This window comes from Gopherus flavomarginatus, chromosome 3 (assembly GCF_025201925.1).
Source record: "Gopherus flavomarginatus isolate rGopFla2 chromosome 3, rGopFla2.mat.asm, whole genome shotgun sequence".
Taxonomy (NCBI): Eukaryota; Metazoa; Chordata; order Testudines; family Testudinidae; genus Gopherus; species Gopherus flavomarginatus.
In genome coordinates, this window is record NC_066619.1 from 233,854,869 (window position 1) to 233,868,265 (window position 13,397).

Consider the following 13,397-nt stretch of genomic DNA (forward strand, 5'->3'; position numbering starts at 1 on the left):
AATGTCTGAATTCCAGGTCACTACAAATAAACAGTCACACAAACACTTCCTAAGAAGGATCAGATTTTTTTATGTGATTAGCTTAGTTTTACTCTTGCAAAACAAATGGAAATAAAACAGCCAGAACAAACATAGAACCTTTTAAATGATGTGGCTCTGAAAGCATAATCAAAAAAGGGGGAGGAAAGAGTGTTTCCTACTTTGGTCAGTTTAATTATTTTAAAGAAAAACATTATGGAAGTAAAAAGGTACACAAAATAAAAATAGTTGCAACTAAATGTACAATTTTTGACAGTTGCATTCCATATTTTCTCTCAAGAGTTCATATTCTACACTGTATATTTTTCAAAGCATTTCCAATTATAGAACATAATAGTAAATGTGGAAGTCCCTTCTGTAAATTAGCCTTGGGGAAGCTATTATAACTAGCTAAAGGAAATAATTATTTTATCTTATACAAATATACCATTCAAATAAACGTTCACCAGAACCAGTTACTACTAAAACATATTACATTTTGAGAAAATGAAATACGTCCTTCAGTTTAAGACTTTTTGTAAAACACAATATACTTGTTCAGAGGAGAAAAATTTTAACCAGACTTTCGGATAAGAAAACATCCTCTTGCACTCAAGAATTTTCTGTAACCAGCAGTGGGATAGAAAGACTCTCCAGTATGCTCTGATGTCAGGAAGACACCAAAATGACTAGAGATCTGGCTTAGTAGCCCTAAGATAATGCTCAATGGGGCAACTGGAATACCTCATTCTACCCAACAGTGACTGCTTTATTTTACTGAGACACAGCACTCTCTAGTGGACTTAGGGTCTCAAAGTTAGGAATTCCTGAGTGCTCTTATCTGCTTTGCGACCAACTCACTGTGTGGTTTTAGGTAAATCAGTTTAACTGCAGTGACTTACCACTTTACTCCATTTGTAAAATAGAATACTACTTATCTAACTCATGTGTTGTTATGAGGGCAAGTTAACTGTACAGAACTTTCAAAAATATAAAGTGTTACATAACTGCACGAAGAGGCAGCACTAACGGTTTCTACAAGAGTCATGTTCAATCTCCTTTGTCTAAGATGCCTGTGAATGTGCCTGCAGCAAGGTGCTTGAGCAGAAGTGTAAAATGCTGGTTCGCCAAGGGCTCCTGAACTAATACAAAAGATCTTTTGAGAGGGGGAAGATGGAGGGAGGGAGAAGGAACTTCAGCCTTAAAATACTACTTCCAGTGACAACCCATATAATGCATAACAGCAGCAATACAGTGCTTTACATCTACAAAATGCTGAACAAACATTAGTTGATGTTTGAGTTTAGGAATATAGGGAAAACGAGGAGTTAAAAAAAATCTTAGCACAACAGTGTTTTGTTTATTATGCTGCCAAAACTGAAATTCTTCTATGTAAGGAAAGCAACTAGAAATAGCAAAACATACAAAACAAACAGCTGGACTTTAAAGACTGCTAATTTCCTTAACTTGCCATGATTTCAACAAGGTATGTATGGTGTCCAGGGCTTGAATACACTGGATGAGAGAGACTATTCTGATTTAAAAATATGAAATTATATTTACTAAATTATATTGTTTACACAAATTAAGTTGCAAAACACAAACAGTCATGATTTTTACTTATTATGGAATCTACATCCAGGCTGATTCTATCTGCTCCCCCCTCTGGAATAACTACAGTGATTTCCATATCCTGCCAGACAAATACGCAGAAAATTCATCTGACATAAGCAAAGTATGTCATTTGAATCTCAGTGACCTAACGTGACCCAGTGCTCTGGCTTTATATAGCTCTGATTGCAGCTAATCAGATTTCATCTGTAAGAGTTCTCAACATGCAAGAAGTTAAAAAACAGAATTGCTTTCAAACATAATCAAGATTAGTATTTTGGGTCTTCTACTAAGAACAAATTTAAATATTTTGTTTCTTCTTGATGGATTTGTAATAAACTTCATATTGAAACAACACTACTGATCATTTCTAGATTGGGAGAGAGGAGTAGCAAATAAGATTGGTGATTGTTATTTCAGGTATGTAATTTACTCAATACAGCTGGAGACTAACTCTGCTTTCATACAAATAAGACTATACTATATCATGAACAATAACAAAACATTAGCTGATCTTATTTGTGTTGTAGAAAAAACTGTTACAACTTTTTTGCAATACTAACACGAAATTTGTAATTCCATTTTAAATGGATAGAGAACATTAGACTGGGAAGAGTATCAGTACTCACAGACCTATGAGTAAACATCACCTCAAAACCCACAGTTAGAGGGGCATCAGTTTAGAAATTCTGATCACGTCTACCTCATTTTTCCTAGAAGATGCTATGTACAACTGGAGAACTGATAGCATTATGACAGAGAAATTAAGTGATTTTAAACTGTTTAAAATTTTGTTTTTTGTTAATACGAATACTACTGCAACTTTCAAGAGAAAAAGATGTATTTCTTAAGGATTCAAGCAACTCTGGTCCTTTCAATTAAGAACTAAAAGAGCTCACAATCCACGTCTCAGACTTCCAGAAAAGCCTAAGAAGGCTAGACAACATTCCTGACATTCTAAGATAAAACACCAGCAGGAAAACAAAATCAAAAATAAAAAGCCCTTTATAACATTCATTTATAAAAGAGAACTAGCAAGCATTTTTTAAACCTTATGAAGCAAAAAAACCCCAGACAAGTCAGTTTTTTGCTCATTAAAGGTCACCTTTAAACATCTTCCTTTATAATCTCCTTCATAAAATTCAGTCTAAAAAATCTAGTATGTTCAAGCAACATTAATGAAGTTGATTATAGTAGGCCAACTTCTGCCATGCATTCAAAAACGGTCTTAAGGAGTAAAAATAGATATTTAGTTGATAATTTAAGACAGAATCACCCTTCAAATCAGAAAAGTCAAAGCAGCAGGAATCGTGGCAAGAGAAGTCTGTTGTTTTGCAGAGTATGAAAAAAGTGCTTATTTGAGCGTAGAAAACAGCAAGATTCCTATTTTGTCAAATGTATACCATATAAAAGAATAGCATTTATATAGCCCTAATATATGCTTAATTGGTTTAAACTACTATGTAATCAAAAAGAAAATAAGTAAATATGATATTGATTATATCAATTCACTATGTTCCATAAAACATTTTACAAGCTATATGTTCATAAATGATTGAAAATATATAGGGATATACTGAAAATATATTATTTTTCTCAAACGGGTGATATTTTTATATTTAACATACCGTTCATGTTAAAAAATGTCATATTTTCAAAAGTATCTTTACAATATCTTTCTCTCCTTGTGGGCCACTGTACATGCCTGGCAACATTAAGGCCTTTTCTCTATGGTGAGTAACTGAGTGCATTAATATTTTTGCCTAAATTAATGCTGAAGGCATCTGTATTCAGTTGAATTTTTTGTTTTCTTTAGGCTTCTCTTTCTTTCTTTCTCTTTCTTTCTTCAACACATGGTTGTGACTGGTTTCCTTCAATTCCGTCCCTCTGCCCTTTGGGAAAGTAACTGGAGTTCAGCATTACTGACCGTTCCAGTCATCCAATGCTCCTCCAACAGCATCCTCAAAGATTGTCTCTCGGGATTTTTTCTTCTGCCGGATGATACCAGATGAGCACCCTTACTCGGATGAATGAGACAACTAGTCCACACCTTCGCCCTAAGATCGAGTGATGTATACCACACCAAACTCTGGCTGGATCTGATGGCAGAATCTTTATTGGAAATCTTTTCTGCATTGTGCAGCCTCTCAAGATCACCAGTCCTTCCTTGGCTCTATCCAAAGAACTTTTAACCTGAGCCTTTGGAAATTATTTTGAAAAGGTCCACTTGCAAAGTCTTGATTAGAAACGGGTTGTCTTGTATCAGGTTACAGCACCAAATGAGGATTAGCAACTTACTACTTGTGACTTTGGAGACCTTTTTAGGAAAAAGTCGCCCAGAGTCATGATGACAGAGCTTCTTACACAAGCTTACTGAATCAGTGTTTTAGTTCTAGACTCTTTCTGAGATCCTCTATTGGTCCTGAGGTATTAGGGTGCCTTATACCAATATTGGGAATGCACAGATGCCACTCTGAACTACTAAAGCGATTCTTTTGTATCTGTTAGACTCTGATAGCTGTCTATCACAGTGGGTTTTTGTTTGGTTTTGGTCTTGCTACTGATTGCAGAGACAGGCTAGTATGTTGAGCCAACCCACCTTTCAATCAGATTTCAAAGAGTGATGTTGAGCAATCACTCTTCTGAGAGCTCTTTTGTGTAGGGTTCCACAAAATTTGTTATCCCTTCTCTAGTGGGCTCACAGACAGTTGAACAGACGATAGCAAGACATTTGGGCTGAAATAATCAGGATCCAGGTAACACAGCCTGATGCTTTTTTTCAAAAACAGATGGTCCAGTGTCTACTTTTCCAGAAGTTAGAATATGAATAGAAATGAGCAGTCTGAGGCTCAGTCCAGACAAAACTGAGGAGATACTTTGTCCTAGCAGGCTAAGGAACTGATGGGTTTGCAAAGCTGGCACTTGGCTCCTGTTATTAAAGGGGCTCAACCACCTGTTTCAAAGCAGGCCCACAATTTTGGGAATCCAAAAATACTATTACTCTTGTTTTCTGAGGCAGCATCTGTAGGCAAAAGTGACATTTCTCCCATCTGAGTCTGCTAAGATGTTTACAACCACTTCTCCACAGCTGTGTACTGTGGCAGTCAATTCTGAGTTGTGATCCACAGATTAGATTATTTCAATACCCTTTTGGGAAGCTAGGGCCAATGCAGAATATAACAGCACCCTACTTTATGTCACCCATAGGGAACATTTTGTTCTCTAAAAATTGTAAACTTCCAAGTTGCATCTGAGTACAAATGCAAGATATAGTCTATAAAGCTCCGCATGGTTTTGGTCCACATTAATCGCTCCTTATACGCTGCTGCAACAATTGAGATCAGGTGGGAACCTCTTGCTAACAGCCCCTACACATGAACATCTGCAGGTAGGTAACAGGAGGTCTACGTGGCAGAAACTCACTCTCCACATTTGCCTGACAAAGTCCAAGTCTACTGACCTTCAAAGAATGACTGAAAGACATCTATTACCAAGGGAGTTTGTTATGAAATATGTACTGTATCCAAGACAAATCTATTCACTAAAAAAGCAGCTTATTTTTTCAATACTGTAGATATCCCCAGTGAAAACTGATGGCACATTTTGTTCATTTAGTAAACAAAAATTTTATGTACACTAAAAACCAGGAGCTAAACCTAGAAGAATTAAAATGTACATGAGAAAACTGACTTAATAAATTATAAATGAATTCTTAAACTTCAGTGCCTTTAGTAAATGGGATCAAGAACTAAGACCCTCATTTTCTCTCAAGTTACAGTAATTCTGACAGACAGAAATACAGAGAAGCCATCCAATTAAAATTTGTATAGTATTTTGATAATGGTAAAATATTTTGCTTTTTCAGAATGAAGTTGTGAAACTGGAAAAACCATGTACTGGATTTGCATGTTTTAAGGAGACAATACATGCCTAGTCTCTGAAATAAAAAGTGATGCTCAAAAGTTAGGGTTTCAAACTTGCTACTGGCATCTGAGTCAGCTATGTGCCGGGGGGGGGGGGAGAGAGGGGGAAGGCGGGAAGGAGGTGAGGAAGCACCACATGTTCCTTTCTAGTTAACTTTTCCAACTGGCTTAATAAGCAACAGCCATAGGTTTCAGGAGGGCGCCATTTCCATCTTGTTTTCGCTAGTGAGAGATTCACCACAATGGATCATGTTAGAAAGAATAAGAGAAGAGAATAGGAAAAAAATCCAGACACAGTAACTCCTCACTTAACGTAGTAACGTTCCTGAAAAATGGGACTTTAAGCGAAACGACGTTAAGCGAATCCAATTTCCCCATAAGAATTAATGTAAATAAGGGGGTTAGGTTCCCGGGAAATTTTTTTCACCAGACAAAAGACTACACACACACTATAAGTTTGAAACAATTTAATACTGGTACACAGTGATGATGATTGTGAAGCTTGATTGAGGTAAAAGAGTCAGAGGGTGGGATACTTCCCTTACTGCTAAATGATGAACTAGCAATTGGCTGAGTCCTCAAGGGTTAACTCTCTCACTCTGCAAGGCAGCAGAAATGGAGGGAGATACACGCATTTCTCTTAAGTACACTGCCTTGTTAATTAAATCAGCTTGCTGAGAGGACAACTGCTGCAAGCTCCCTCCCTCCTGAGCCCTAGTCTATGGAAGATGGGGTAAAGGGTTCAGGAGCAGGGGGACACCCTGACATTAGCCCCCCTCTTCCTTCCTTCCTCCCCAACCCTGGCACAGCAAGCAGGAGTCTCAGAGAGCAGCTCCAAGGCAGAGGGCAGGAGCAGCACATGGTAGTGGGGGGAGGGACACAGGTGAACTGCAGGCAGCTGCTGCATAGGGAACTTAGGGGAGCGGGAAGCTGATAGCGGGCTGCCAGTCCACCCTAGGTCCAAGCCCGCACCAGCTAGCTGCAAGGCGCTGCTCCTCCTGAAAACAGCAGACAAAGCAGGCAGCTGCCAAACGATGTTAGAAGGGAGCATTACACAACTTTAAATGAGCATGTTCCCTAACTGATCAGCAACGTAACAACGTTAACCAGGACGACTAAGTGAGGAGTTACTGTATTATGTATCAGAGGGTAGCCGTGTTAGTCTGGATCTGTAAAAGCAGCAAAGAATCCTGTGGCACCTTATAGACTAACAGACGTTTTGGAGCATGAGCTTTCGTGGGTGAATACCCACTTCCTCAGATGCATGTAATGGAAATATCCAGGGCAGGTATATATATGTGTGCTAGCAAGCAAGCTAGAGATAACGAGGTCAGTTCAATCAGGGAGGATGAGGCCCTGTTCTAGCAGTTGAGGTGTGAAAACCAAGAGAGGAGAAACTGGTTCTGTAATTGGCAAGCCATTCACAGTCTTTGTTCAATCCTGAGCTGATGGTGTCAAATTTGCAGATGAACTGAAGCTCAGCAGTTTCTCTTTGAAGTCTGGTCCTGAAGTTTTTTTGCTGCAGGATGGCCACCTTAAGGTCTGCTATAGTGTGGCCAGGGAGGTTGAAGTGCTCTCCTACAGGTTTTTGTATATTGCCATTCCTAATGTCTGATTTGTGTCCATTTATCCTTTTCCGTAGAGACTGTCCAGTTTGGCCGATGTACATAGCAGAGGGGCATTGCTGGCATATGATGGCGTATATTACATTGGTGGATGTGCAGGTGAATGAACCAGTGATGGTGTGGCTGATCTGGTTAGGTCCTGTGATGGTGTCGCTGGTGTAGATATGTGGGCAGAGTTGGCATCGAGGTTTGTTGCATGGATTGGTTCCTGAGCTAGAGTTATTATGGTGTGGTGTGCAGTCACTGGTGAGAATATGTTTCAGGTTGGCAGGTTGTCTGTGGGCAAGGATTGGCCTGCCACCCAAGGCCTGTGAAAGTGTGGGATCATTGTCCAGGATGGGTTGTAGATCCTTGATGATGCGTTGGAGGGGTTTTAGCTGGGGGCTGTATGTGATGGCCAGTGGAGTCCTGTTGGTTTCTCTCTTGGGTTTGTCTTGCAGTAGGAGGCTTCTGGGTACACGTCTGGCTCTGTTGATCTGTTTCCTTATTTCCTCTTGCGGGTATTGTAGTTTTGAGAATGCTTGGTGGAGATTTTGTAGGTGTTGGTCTCTGTCTGAGGGGTCAGAGCAGATGCGGTTGTACCTCAGTGCTTGGCTGTAGACAATGGATCGTGTGATGTGCCCGGGATGGAAGCTGGAGGCATGAAGGTAGGCATAGCGGTCGGTGGGTTTTCGATATAGGGTGGTGTTAATGTGACCATCACTTATTTGCACCGTGGTGTCAAGAAAGTGGACCTCCCGTGTAGATTGGTCCAGGCTGAGGTTGATGGTGGGGTGGAAGCTGTTGAAATCATGGTGGAATTTTTCCAGAGTCTCCTTCCCATGGGTCCAGATGATGAAGATGTCATCAATGTAGCGTAGATAGAGAAGGGGTGTGAGTGGACGAGAGCTGAGGAAGCGTTGTTCCAGGTCGGCCATGAAGATATTGGCATATTGTGGGGCCATGCGGGTGCCCATAGCAGTGCCACTGATCTGGAGATATATATTGTCATCAAATTTGAAATAGTTGTGTGTAAGTATAAAGGCACAGAGTTCAGCAGCCAGTTGTGCTGTGGCATCATCAGGGATAGTGTTCCTGACAGCTTGTATTCCATCTGTGTGTGGGATGTTTGTGTAGAGAGCCTCTACATCCATGGTGGCTAGGATGGTGTTTTCTGGGAGGTCACCAATGCATTGTAGTTTCCTCAGGAAATCAGTGGTGTCGCGGAGATAGCTGGGAGTGCTGGTGGCATAGGGTCTGAGTAGAGAGTCCATATATCCAGACAGTCCTTCGGTGAGAGTGCCAATGCCCGAGATGATGGGGCGTCCAGGATTTCCGGGTTTGTGGATCTTGGGTAGTAGATAGAATAACCCTGGTCGGGGCTCTAGGGGTATGTTGATTTCTTCTGGTGTTAGTGTAGGGAGTGTCCTGAGTAGATGCTGTAGTTTCTTAGTGTATTCCTCAGTGGGATCTGAGGGAAGTGGCCTGTAGAATTTGGTATTGGAGAGTTGTCTGGCTGCCTCCTTTTGATAGTCAGACCTGTTCATGATGACAACGGCACCTCCTTTATCAGCCTCTTTGATGATAATGTCAGGGTGGTTTCTGAGGCTGTGGATGGCATTGCGTTCTGCACGACTTAGGTTGTGAGGCAAGCGATGTTGTTGTTCCACGATTTCTGCCTGTGCACGCCGGCGGAAGCATTCAATGTATAGGTCCAGGCTGTCATTTCGACCCTCAGGAGGAGTCCATGTGGAGTTCTTTTTCTTGTGCTGTTGGTGGGAGGGCACCCGTGTATCAGTGCACTGTTCAGTGTTGTCCTGGAAGTATTCTTTGAGTCGGAGACGGCGAAAGTAGGCTTCCAGATCGCCACAAAACTGTATCATGTTGGTGGGGGTGGCAGGGCAGAAAGAGAGTCCCCGAGATAGGACAGACTTTTCTTCTGGGCTGAGTGTGTAGTTGGATAGATTGACAATATTGCTGGGTGGGTTAGGGGTACCACTGTTGTGGCCCCATGTGGCAGATAGGAGTTTTGATGATACAGTTTTGTGGCGATCTGGAAGCCTACTTTCGCCGTCTCCGACTCAAAGAATACTTCCAGGACAACACTGAACAGTGCACTGATACACGGGTGCCCTCCCACCAACAGCACAAGAAAAAGAACTCCACATGGACTCCTCCTGAGGGTCGAAATGACAGCCTGGACCTATACATTGAATGCTTCCGCCGGCGTGCACAGGCAGAAATCGTGGAACAACAACATCGCTTGCCTCACAACCTAAGTCGTGCAGAACGCAATGCCATCCACAGCCTCAGAAACCACCCTGACATTATCATCAAAGAGGCTGATAAAGGAGGTGCCGTTGTCATCATGAACAGGTCTGACTATCAAAAGGAGGCAGCCAGACAACTCTCCAATACCAAATTCTACAGGCCACTTCCCTCAGATCCCACTGAGGAATACACTAAGAAACTACAGCATCTACTCAGGACACTCCCTACACTAACACCAGAAGAAATCAACATACCCCTAGAGCCCCGACCAGGGTTATTCTATCTACTACCCAAGATCCACAAACCCGGAAATCCTGGACGCCCCATCATCTCGGGCATTGGCACTCTCACCGAAGGACTGTCTGGATATATGGACTCTCTACTCAGACCCTATGCCACCAGCACTCCCAGCTATCTCCGCGACACCACTGATTTCCTGAGGAAACTACAATGCATTGGTGACCTCCCAGAAAACACCATCCTAGCCACCATGGATGTAGAGGCTCTCTACACAAACATCCCACACACAGATGGAATACAAGCTGTCAGGAACACTATCCCTGATGATGCCACAGCACAACTGGCTGCTGAACTCTGTGCCTTTATACTTACACACAACTATTTCAAATTTGATGACAATATATATCTCCAGATCAGTGGCACTGCTATGGGCACCCGCATGGCCCCACAATATGCCAATATCTTCATGGCCGACCTGGAACAACGCTTCCTCAGCTCTCGTCCACTCACACCCCTTCTCTATCTACGCTACATTGATGACATCTTCATCATCTGGACCCATGGGAAGGAGACTCTGGAAAAATTCCACCATGATTTCAACAGCTTCCACCCCACCATCAACCTCAGCCTGGACCAATCTACACGGGAGGTCCACTTTCTTGACACCACGGTGCAAATAAGTGATGGTCACATTAACACCACCCTATATCGAAAACCCACCGACCGCTATGCCTACCTTCATGCCTCCAGCTTCCATCCCGGGCACATCACACGATCCATTGTCTACAGCCAAGCACTGAGGTACAACCGCATCTGCTCTGACCCCTCAGACAGAGACCAACACCTACAAAATCTCCACCAAGCATTCTCAAAACTACAATACCCGCAAGAGGAAATAAGGAAACAGATCAACAGAGCCAGACGTGTACCCAGAAGCCTCCTACTGCAAGACAAACCCAAGAGAGAAACCAACAGGACTCCACTGGCCATCACATACAGCCCCCAGCTAAAACCCCTCCAACGCATCATCAAGGATCTACAACCCATCCTGGACAATGATCCCACACTTTCACAGGCCTTGGGTGGCAGGCCAATCCTTGCCCACAGACAACCTGCCAACCTGAAACATATTCTCACCAGTGACTGCACACCACACCATAATAACTCTAGCTCAGGAACCAATCCATGCAACAAACCTCGATGCCAACTCTGCCCACATATCTACACCAGCGACACCATCACAGGACCTAACCAGATCAGCCACACCATCACTGGTTCATTCACCTGCACATCCACCAATGTAATATACGCCATCATATGCCAGCAATGCCCCTCTGCTATGTACATCGGCCAAACTGGACAGTCTCTACGGAAAAGGATAAATGGACACAAATCAGACATTAGGAATGGCAATATACAAAAACCTGTAGGAGAGCACTTCAACCTCCCTGGCCACACTATAGCAGACCTTAAGGTGGCCATCCTGCAGCAAAAAAACTTCAGGACCAGACTTCAAAGAGAAACTGCTGAGCTTCAGTTCATCTGCAAATTTGACACCATCAGCTCAGGATTGAACAAAGACTGTGAATGGCTTGCCAATTACAGAACCAGTTTCTCCTCTCTTGGTTTTCACACCTCAACTGCTAGAACAGGGCCTCATCCTCCCTGATTGAACTGACCTCGTTATCTCTAGCTTGCTTGCTAGCACACATATATATACCTGCCCCTGGATATTTCCATTACATGCATCTGAGGAAGTGGGTATTCACCACGAAAGCTCATGCTCCAAAACGTCTGTTAGTCTATAAGGTGCCACAGGATTCTTTGCTGCTTTTACTGTATTATGTTATTTAACATAGAAAAGACAGTTAAAAAAAATATTTGCATACATGCCTTAATCAGATCACATCTGTCTTCTACTGCAGGAGTCAATTTGACCAACATCTGTGATCAGTTACCTGAAAAATAAAATTCTGGTATGCCCATTCACAACTAAATGTCCCTTCAACTTTCCATTTTGTTCCCCCCTCACTTGCTGCTTGGCCCTCACATCCACATATATGCACTGCTGCTGCTTTTATTTTGCCCAAGAGACAGGAGAATATTCATTGTAAGGATGACATTAATATCATCCCTGAAGGTCAATCACGGTCTTCTAAAGTAGAAAATGCTGAGCTGGTTCTGCCACTATCTAGCAGCAATAAAGGTGGCTGGAAATAGCTTAGCCCTTGTAACCAAAACATTCCCCAACATGAAATAAAGACTTCAACTGAGAGTACACCTCCAGCCAAGAGCAAAAGAGCAAACCATAGCGGGTGGATGGGTTTTTTTCTTTATAAGCAGTGTAGTTAGTAACATCTATAATTAATTTTCAGCACTTTCCATGGTAAGACCCTTTTCCATTGGCTTATAACTTTGCAAAACTTTAATATCTGGGTGCAAATTTTCCAGATTGGGTGTCTGCCTTAGTCTGAATTTTTTGGGGTAAATTTCCAGAAGCATGGTTCATCTATTTGTGAGAACAAAGTTAAAGACAAATAGGGTGTTTTGCCCATATTCAAAAATTCTTCCAACTGTTTCACTAAGACACTCCAGACTCTAGGAAGCATTAAGAAGATGCTTTGGAGAAAGGACTTAAAGTTAAGGTAGGGAGACTGCCCTGAGGTCAGGGATATGTCTTTTGCCATTCCTATGAAAATCCACCCTAATTTGACCAAGTTATGAGCCTTTTAAAATGGTCAGTAGAGATTTGTTAGGAGTTTGGCAGATAAATTTTCTGAAGACGCTGTCTGTATTAAGCATACTCTGTCTCAGGGCTGCAGGGTCTGAGCAGCACTTTCTCTGAAATTGCTGCTTCCAGCACCCAGGGGGCCCTGCGGCACAGTAACTGAAGCAGGGAGAACTGGAATGGGGGAGAAAAAGAAGAGACAGTCATGGAAAAGCCAGAATGGGAATGTGAGGACTGGAATGAGAAGTAGAGAGCAGAGATGGTGACCAGCAAAACGTGCACCTTATCTCACTCTAGTGGCTGGCCCACAGAGCACGACAACCTACTACTGCTATCATTTACTCTTAGCTCAAGTGCCAGATGCTGTGCATCTCAAGTTTCTAATCCTGAAGATATTAATATCCAAATAATTTATGATTACACAGGATGGAACTGTTGGTTTTTCAGTTTGCTTTTTTAAAAAGCTAGGAAATTTTTAAAAACTACAAAAATACATTGAAAAATGTTTGAAAACTCAAGCACTTAGAAGTTAGGAATGACAGAGTTAAGGTCATTCATGTAACATTAATAATATATGGAAATATACCTATCTCACAGAACTGGAAGGGACCCTGAAAGGTCATCGAGTCCAGCCCCCTACCTTCACTAGTAGGACCAAGTACTGATTTTGCCACAGATCCCTAAGTGGCCCCCCTCAAGGATTGAACTCACAACGCTGGGTTTAGCAGACCAATGCTCAAACCACTGAGCTATCCCTCCCAAAAGACGGAGCCCTGTCCTGAAGAATTTGCAGTCACAGAATATCAGAGTTGGAAGGGACCTCAGGAGATCATCTAGTTCAACCCCCTGCTCAAAGCAGGACCAATCCCCAGATAGATTTTTGCCCCAAATCCCTAAATGACACCCTCAAGGATTGAACTCACAACCCTGGGTTTAGCAGGCCAATGCTCAAACCATTGAGCTATCCCCAAGATTTACATTAATTGAAAAATTAATTACATT

General features: G+C 42.2%; 1 protein-coding gene across 18 annotated transcripts in view; it reads right to left on the reverse strand.

The window, feature by feature from the left end:
- The window catches only part of FIP1L1 (factor interacting with PAPOLA and CPSF1), a 99,056-nt gene that overhangs the window by 27,745 nt on the left and 57,914 nt on the right, over nucleotides 1-13,397 (reverse strand). The window lies entirely within an intron of this gene.